Raw genomic sequence first — 9,540 nt, forward strand, 5'->3', positions numbered from 1 at the left:
AGTGGTTCAACCACAGAGGCGGCTGAATCCAGCCATGAAGGAGGTAGTGCAGAAGGAGGTCACTAAATTACTAGAGGCTGGGATAATTTATCCCATTTCTGATAGCCCCTGGGTAAGCCCTGTCCAAGTCGTCCCTAAGAAGGGTGTTATGACAATGGTTCATAATGAAAAAAATGAACTGGTTCCTATAAGAACAGTTACAGAGTGGCGTATGTGTTTTGATTACAGAAAGCTCAATACGGCTACCAGAAAATATCATTTTCCTTTACCATTCATAGACCAAATGCCAGAAAGACTAGCAGGTCATGAATACTACTACTTCCAGGATGGATATTTAGGTTATAATCAAATTGTAGTAGATCCCCAAGATCAAGAGAAAACAGCATTCACATGTCCATCCAGCATATTTGCATACAGAAGGATGCCATTTGGCCTGTGCAATGCACCTGCAACCTTTCAAAGGTGCATGCTCTCTATTTTCTCTGATATGGTGGAAAAATTTTTGGAAGTCTTCATGGATGACTTTTCAGTATTTGGAGACTCATTCAGCTCCTGTCTTGACCATCTAGCACTTATTCTAAAGAGGTGCCAAGAGATTAACCTAGTTTTAAACTGGAAAAAATGTCACCTTATGGTGACTGAAGGAATTGCCCTTGGGCACAAAATATCGAACAAGGGAATAGAGGTGGATCAAGCTAAGGTAGAGGTAATTGAAAATTACCACCACCTGCCAATGTTAAGGCAATCAGAAGCTTTTTGGGGCATGCAGGATTCTATAGGAGGTTTATAAAAGATTTTTCAAAAATCTCCAAACCTATGAGTAATCTGCTAGCTGCTGATACGCCATTTATCTTTGATAAGGAGTGTCTGCAGGCGTTTGAGATTCTGAAAGCTAAGCTGGTCACAGCACCAGTCATCTCTGCACTAGACTAGACACTACCATTTGAACTGATGTGTGATGCTAGTGACCATGCCATTGGTGCAGTGTTGGGACAAAGGCATGACAAGCTTCTGCACATCATTTACTATGCCAGTCATGTTTTAAATGATGCACAGAAGAACTACACAACCATAGAAAAAGAGTTACTTGCAATGGTTTACGCCATTGACAAGTTCAGATCTTATTTAGTAGGATCAAAAGTGATTGTGTACACTGACCATGCTGCTCTTAAATATCTACTCAAAAAGCAGGATTCAAAACCCAGACTCATCAAATGGGTGTTGCTTCTGCAGGAGTTTGATATAGAAATAAGAGACAGAAAAGGGACAGAGAACCAAGAAGCAGATCACCTGTCCCGAATAGAACCAGTAGAAGGGGCGTCCCTCCCTCTTACTGAGATCTCTAAAAACTTTCCAGATGAGCACCTCTTTGCCATCCAGGAAGTGCCATGGTTCGCAGACATTGCAAACTACAAGGCAGTGAGATTCATACCCAAAGAGTACAGTAGGCAGCAATCAAAGAAATTAATCACGGATGCAAAGTACTATCTTTGGGATGAACCATATCTCTTCAAGAGATGTGCAGACGAAGTAATCCATAGATGTGTGCCTAAAGAAGAAGCACAAAAGATCCTCTGGCACTGCCATGGATCACAGTATGGAGGACATTTTGGAAGTGAGCGAACAACCACAAGGGTCCTCCAATGTGGCTTCTACTGGCCTACTCTGTATAAAGACTCCCAAGTGTTTGTACTTAATTGTGACAGTTGCCAAAGATCTGGCAATCTGCCTCACAGTTATGCCATGCCTCAACAAGGGATCTTGGAGATTGAGTTGTTTGATGTATGGGGTATTGACTTCATGGTGCCTTTCCCACCATCATACTCAAACACTTATATTCTGGTAGTAGTGGATTACGTATCTAAATGGGTTGAAGCTATTGCAACACCCACTCATGATACTAAGACAGTGCTAAAATTCCTCCAGAAACACATCTTCAGCAGATTTGGTATCCCTAGAGTACTAATCAGTGATGGGGGCACTCATTTCTGCAATAAACAGCTTTACTCTGCTTTGGTTCGATATAGAGTTAGCCACAGGGTAGCTACTCCATATCATCCACAAACAAATGGGCAAGCTGATGTCTCTAATAGAGAACTTAAAAGAATTCTGGAACGAACTGTGATTAACCGTAGAAGGGATTGGGCAAGAAGCTTGGATGATGCTCTGTGGGCATACAGAACAGCATTCAAGACTCCTATAGGAACTTCTCCATACCAGCTTGTGTATGGAAAAGCCTATCACTTGCCAGTGGAACTGGAACATAAGGCCTATTGAGCAACCAGATTCCTAAACCTTGAAGCCAAGTTAGCTGGAGAAAAACGATTGCTCCAGTTAAATGAGCTAGAGGAATTTAGACTCAATGCTTTCGAAAATGCAAAAATTTACAAAGAGAAAGCAAAAAGATGGCATGATAAGAAACTGTCATCCAGAGTCTTTGAGCCAGGGTAGAAAGTTTTGCTATTTAATTCTAGGCTCAGATTATTTCCCGGGAAATTGAAATCCCGGTGGAGAGGTCCATATGTGATTACAAGTGTGTCACCATATGGATACGTGGAGCTTCAGGATAATGATTCTAACAAAAAGTTCATTTTAATGGACAGAAAGTCAAACATTATCTTGAAAGCAATTTTGAGCAAGAACGCTCAAAACTGAGACTTGATTAAAGCTCAGTAATAGTCCAGCTAAAGACAATAAAGAAGCGCTTGCTAGGAGGCAACTGATGAGCGGATAATTTATACGCTTTTTGGCATTGTTTTTAGTATATTTTAGTTAGTTTTTATTATATTTTTATTAGTTTTTGGTTAAAATTTACTTTTCTGGACTTTACTATGAGTTTGTGTGTTTTTCTGTGATTTCAGGTATTTTCTGGCTGAAATTGAGGGACCTGAGCAAAAATCTGATTCAGAGGCTGAAAAGGACTGTAGATACTGTTGGATTCTGACCTCCCTACACTCGAAGTAGATTTTCTGGAGCTACAGAAGCCCAATTGGCGCGCTCTTAACGGCGTTGGAAAGTAGATATCCTGGGGTTTCCAGCAATGTATAATAGTCCATACTTTTCCCGAGATTTGATGGCCCAAACTGGCGTTCCAAATCAGCTCAAAACTGCCCGGCGTTAAACGCCGGAACTGGCACAAGAATGGGAGTTAAACGCCCAAACTGGCACAAAAGCTGGCGTTTACCTCCAAGAAAAGTCTCTACACATGAAAGCTTCAATGCTCAGCCCAAGCACACACCAAGTGAGCCCGGAAGTGGATTTTTATGTCATTTACTCATCTTTCTAAACCCTAGGCTACTAGTTCTCTACAAATAGGACCTTTTACTATTGTATTTTCATCTTGGTTCTTCTGGTTCCCTCTCTGGGGCCGAAGCCAATGATCACTATTATCACTTATGTATTTTCAATGGTGGAGTTTCTACACACCATAGATTACGGTGTGGAGCTCTGCTGTACCTCGAGTATTAATGTAGTTACTATTGTTCTTCTATTCAATTCAGCTTATTCTTGTTCTAAGATATTCATTTGCACCCAAGAACATGATGAATGTGATGATTATGTGACACTCATCATCATTCTCACTTATGAATGAGTGCCTGACAACCACTTCTGTTCTACAAGCAAACAAGGCTTGAATGTTTATCTCTTGGATCCCTTAATCGGAATCTTCGTGGTATAAGCTAGAACTGATGGCGGCATTCAAGAGAATCCGGAAGGTCTAGACCTTGTCTGTGGTATTTTGAGTAGGATTCAAGGATTGAATGACTATGACAAGCTTTAAACTCCTGAAGGCTGGGCGTTAGTGACAGACGCAAAAGAATCAATGGATTCTTTCCTTTTTCAAAGATACTTGCTATCAATTAATGATTTGATTCAACATTTCAAGTATGTTGCCTTTTCTGTTGAGAAAGGTTTAATGTTTGAATCATATCTTTTCTTGATAACCAAGTCATCAATTTTCAAAATCACATCTTTTTAAAATGTTTTTTAAATCATATCTTCTCAATCACATCTTTTTTTTAAAACCAATCATATCTTCTTAACCACATCTTTTTCAAAATAACTTTCAATCAAATCTTTTTGATTTCTAATTTCAAAATCTTTTTCAAAAATCACTTTACTTCTTTCCCACTTTTATTTTCGAAAATCAATTAGTGTTTTTCAAAATGTTTTCAAAATCCTTTACTTAATTTTCAAAAATTACTTCCCTTCTTCTCACATCCTTCCATTTATGGACTAACACTATTCCTTAATGAAAAATTCGAACTCCATCTTCTTTGATAAGTTCGAATTTTCTACCTCTGCCTTCTATTTTTCTTTTCCTCTGACACCTCAAGGAATCTCTATACTGTGACATAGAGGATTCCATATTTTCTTGTTCTCTTCTCTTTCTTATGAGCAGGAGCAAGGACAAAAGCATTCTTGTTGAGGCTGACCCTGAACCTGAAAGGACCTTGAAGCGAAAACTAAGAGAAGCTAAGGCACAATTCTCTGTAGAGGACCTAACAGAAATCTTCAAAGAAGAAGAACACATGGCAGCCGAAAACAACAACAACGCCAACAATGCAAGGAAGGTGCTAGGTGACTTTACTGCACCTACTCCCGACTTCTATGGGAGAAGCATCTCTATCCCTGCCATTGGAGCAAACAACTTTGAGCTTAAGCCTCAATTAGTTTCTCTGATGCAACAGAATTGCAAGTTCCATGGACTTCCATTGGAAGATCCTCATCAGTTCTTAGCTGAATTCTTGCAAATCTGTGACACTGTCAAGACTAATGGGGTTGACCCTGAGGTCTACAGACTTATGCTATTCCCTTTTGCTGTAAGAGACAGAGCTAGAACATGGTTGGACTCACAACCTAAAGAAAGCCTGAACTCTTGGGAAAAGCTAGTCAATGCCTTCTTGGCAAAGTTCTTTCCACCTCAAAAATTGAGTAAGCTTAGAGTGGAAGTCCAAACCTTCAGACAGAAGGAAGGAGAATCCCTCTATGAAGCTTGGGAAAGATACAAATAATTAATCAGAAAGTGTCCCACTGATATGCTTTCTGAATGGAGCATCATAGGTATTCTCTATGATGGTCTCTCTGAACTGTCCAAGATGACTTTGGATAGCTCTGCTGGAGGATCTCTTCATCTGAAGAAGACGCCTACAGAAGCTCAAGAGCTCATTGAAATGGTTGCAAATAACCAATTCATGTACACTTCTGAAAGAAATCCTGTGAACAATGGGACTAGTCAGAAGAAAGGAGTTCTTGAGGTTGATACTCTGAATGCCATATTGGCTCAGAATAAAATATTGACTCAGCAAGTCAATTTGATTTCTCAAAGTCTGTCTGGGATGCAAAATGCACCAAGCAGTACTAAGGAGGCTTCATCTGAGGAAGAAGCTTATGATCCTGAGAACCCTTCAATGGAAGAGGTGAATTACATGGGAGAACCCTATGGAAACACCTACAATCCTTCATAGAGAAATCATCCAAATTTTTCATGGAAGGATCAACAGAGACCTCAACAAGGTTTCAACAATAATAATGGTGGAAGAAACAGGTTTAACAATAGCAAGCCTTTTCCATCATCTTCTCAGCAACAGACAGAGAGTTCTGAGTAGAATAACTCTGACTTAGCAACCATAGTCTCTGATCTGATCAAAACCACTCAAAGTTTCATGACTGAAACTAGGTCCTCCATTAGAAACTTGGAAGGACAAGTGGGTCAGCTGAGCAAGAAAATTACTGAACTCCCTCCTAGTACACTTCCAAGCAATACAGAAGAAAATCCAAAAGGAGAGTGCAAAGCCATCAACATGGCCGAATTTGGAGAGGAGGAAGAGGCAGTGAACGCCACTAAGGAAGACCTCAATGGACGTCCACTGGCCTCCAATGAGATCCCCAATGAGGAACCATGGGAATCTGAGGCTCAAAATGAGACCACAGAGATTCCATTGGATTTACTTCTGCCATTCATGAGCTTTGATGAGTATTCTTCCTTTGAAGAGGATGAGTATGTCACTGAAGATCAAGTTGCTAAATACCTTGGAGCAATCATGAAGTTAAATGACAAGTTATTTGGAAATGAGACTTGGGAGGATGAACCCCGTTTGCTCACCAAAGAACTGGATGACTTATCTAGGCAGAAATTACCTCAAAAGAGACAATATCCTGGGAAGTTTTCATTACCTTGTACCATAGGCACCATGAACTTTAAGAGGGCCTTGTGTGACTTAGGGTCAAGTGTAAACCTCATGCCTCTCTCTGTAATGGAGAAGATAGGGATCTTTGAGGTGCAACCTGCAAAAATCTCACTAGAGATGGCAGACAATTCAAGAAAACAAGCCTATGGACTTGTAGAGGATGTTCTGGTAAAAGTTGAAGACCATTACATCCCTACTGATTTCATAGTCCTAGAGACTGGGAAGTGCATGGATGAATCCATCATCCTTGGCAGACCCTTCCTAGCCACAGCAAAGACTGTGATTAATGTTGATAGAGGAGAATTGATCATTCAAGTGAATGAAGAATCCTTTGTGTTTAAGGCTCAAGGACATCCCTCTGTCACCATGGAGAGGAAGCATGAAGAGCTTCTCTCAAAACAGAGCCACACAGAGCCCCCATAGTCAAACTCTAAGTTTGGTGTTGGGAGGCCACAACCAAACTCTAAGTTTGGTGTTGAACCCCCACATTCAAACTCTAAGTTTGGTGTTGGGAGGTTCCAACATAGCTCTGAGAAGTTCTGAGGCTCCATGAGAGTCCTCTGTCAAGCTAATGACATTAAAGAAGCGCTTGTTGGGAGGCAACCCAATGTTATATTTTATCTATTTCCCTTTTGTTATTTTATGTTTTTTGTAGGTTGATGATCATGAGAAGTCACAAAATCAATGAAAAAGGCAAAAACAGAATGAAAAATAGAAAGAAAAACAGCACACCCTGGAGGAGAGCTTGCTGGCGTTTAAACGCCAGTGAAGCTAGCTGTTGGGCGTTTAACGCCCAGTCTGGCACCATTCTGGGCGTTTAACGCCAGAAAGGGGCACCAGACTGGCGTTAAACGCCAGAAAAAGGGTAAGAAGCTGGCGTTAAACGCCAGAAATGGGCACCAGCCCGGCGTTTAACGCCAGAATTGGCCAGAAACGCAATTTTGCTTGCCATTTGGTGCAGGGATGACTTTTCCTTGACACCTCAGGATCTGTGGACCCCACAGGATCCCCACCTACCCCACCACTCTCTCTCTTCTTCACCAATCACCTCAACACCTCTTCCCCAAAAAATCCTTCACCTATCAAATCCCATCTTTCTCTTCACCATTCACATCCATCCTTCATAAAACCCCACCTACCTCACCATTCAAATTCAAACCACTTTCCCACCCAAACCCACCCTCACTTGACCGAACCCTACCCTTCCCCCACTCCTATATAAACCCTCCTTCACTCCTTCATTTTCACACAACCTAAACACCACTTCTCCCCCTTTTTGGCCGACCACAAAGCCATTCCCTTCTTCCTCATTTCTTCTTCTTCTACTCTCTTCTTTCTTCTTTTGCTCGAGAACGAGCAAACCTTTTAAGTTTGGTGTGGTAAAAGCATTGCTTTTTGTTTTTCCATAACCATTTATGGCATCCAAGGCCGGAGAAACCTCTAGAAAGAGGAAAGGGAAGGCAAAAGCTTCCACCTCCGAGTCATGGGAGATGGAGAGATTCATCTCAAGGGTGCATCAAGACCATTTCTATGAAGTTGTGGCCTTGAAGAAGGTGATCCCCGAGGTCCCTTTTTCACTCAAAAAGAGTGAATATCCAGAGATCTGACATGAGATCCGAAGAAGAGGTTGGGAAGTTCTTACCAACCCCATTCAACAAGTCGGAATCTTGATGGTTCAAGAGTTCTATGCCAATGCATGGATCACCAAGAACCATGATCAAAGTGTGAACCCGGATCCAAAGAATTGGCTTACTATGGTTCGGCGGAAATACTTGGTTTTTAGTCCGGAAAATGTAAGGTTGGCATTCAACTTGCCCATGATGCAAGGAGATGAACATCCTTACACTAGAAGGGTCAACTTTGATCAAAGGTTGGACCAAGTCCTCACAGTCATATGTGAAGAGGGCGCCCAATGGAAGAGAGATTCAAGAGGGAAGCCGGTTCAATTGAGAAGGCATGACCTCAAACCCGTGGCTAGAGGATGGTTGGAGTTTATCCAATGCTCAATCATTCCCACTAGCAACCGGTCCGAAGTTACCATAGACCGGGCTATCATGATTCATAGCATCATGATTGGAGAAGAAATAGAAGTTCATGAGGTTATAGCTCAAGAACTCTATAAGGTGGCGGATAAGTCCTCTACCTTGGCAAGGTTAGCCTTTCCTCATCTTATTTGTCACCTCTGTTATTCAGTTGGAGTTGACATTTAGGGAGACATTCCCATTGATGAGGACAAGCCCATCACTAAGAAGAGGATGGAGCAAACAAGAGACCCCTCTCATCATCAAATCCCTGAGATTCCTCAAGGGATGCACTTTCCTCCACAAAACTATTGGGAGCAACTAAACACCTCCCTAGGAGAATTGAGTTCCAACATGGGACAACTAAGGGTGGAGTACCAAGAACACTCCATCATCCTCCATGAAATTAGAGAAGATCAAAGAATCATGAGAGAGGAGCAACAAAGACAAGGAAGAGACATTGAGGAGCTCAAGCACTCCATAGGATCTTCAAGAGGAAGAACAAGCCGCCACCACTAAGGTGGACCCGTTCTTTAATTTCCTTGTTCTTTATTTTTCTGTTTTTTTTGAATTTTAGTGCTTATGTTTATCTATGTTTGTGTCTTGTGATCATTAGTGTCTTAGTGTCTATGTCTTAAAGTTATGAATGTCCTATGAATCCATCACCTTTCTTGAATAAAAAACGTGCTTAATTGAAAAAGATAAGAATTGCATGAATTTTGAATTTTATAACAGTTTAATTATTTTGATGTGGTGGCAATATTTTTGTTTTCTGAATGTATGCTTAAACAGTGCATATGTCTTTTGAATTTGTGGTTCATGAATGTTAGCTCTTGAAAGAATGATGAAAAAGGAGACATGTTACTGAGGATCTGAAAAATCATTAAGATGATTCTTGAAGTAAGAAAAAAGCAGTGAATACAAAAAAAAAGAAAAAAAAAGGAGAAAAGAAAACGAAAAAAAAAGAGAGAAAGAAAAAGAAAGAAATAAAGTTGTGATCCAAGGCAAAAAGAGTATGCTTAAGAACCCTGGACACCTCTAATTGGGGACTCTAGCAAAGCTGAGTCACAATCTGAAAAGGTTCACCCAATTATGTGTCTGTGGCATGTATGTATCCGGTGGTAATACTGGAAGACAGAGTGCTTTGGGCCACGGCCAAGACTCAATAAAGTAGCTGTGTTCAAGAATCATCATACTTAACTAGGAGAATCAATAACACTATCTGGACTCTGAGTTCCTAGAGAAGCCAATCATTCTGAATTTCAAAGGATAGAGTGAGATGCCAAAACTGTTCAGAGGCAAAAAGCTAAAAGCCCCGCTCATCTAAT

General features: G+C 40.9%; 1 non-coding gene across 1 annotated transcript; it reads right to left on the bottom strand.

The window, feature by feature from the left end:
- Positions 1 to 4,937: 4,937 nt before the first annotated feature.
- On the bottom strand, positions 4,938 to 5,045 carry LOC112704745 (small nucleolar RNA R71). Its single transcript, XR_003155353.1, has one exon. It is a non-coding gene; the product is annotated as a small nucleolar RNA R71 (small nucleolar RNA).
- Positions 5,046 to 9,540: the final 4,495 nt, after the last annotated feature.

This window comes from Arachis hypogaea, chromosome 7, assembly GCF_003086295.3.
Source record: "Arachis hypogaea cultivar Tifrunner chromosome 7, arahy.Tifrunner.gnm2.J5K5, whole genome shotgun sequence".
Lineage (NCBI taxonomy): Eukaryota > Viridiplantae > Streptophyta > Magnoliopsida > Fabales > Fabaceae > Arachis > Arachis hypogaea.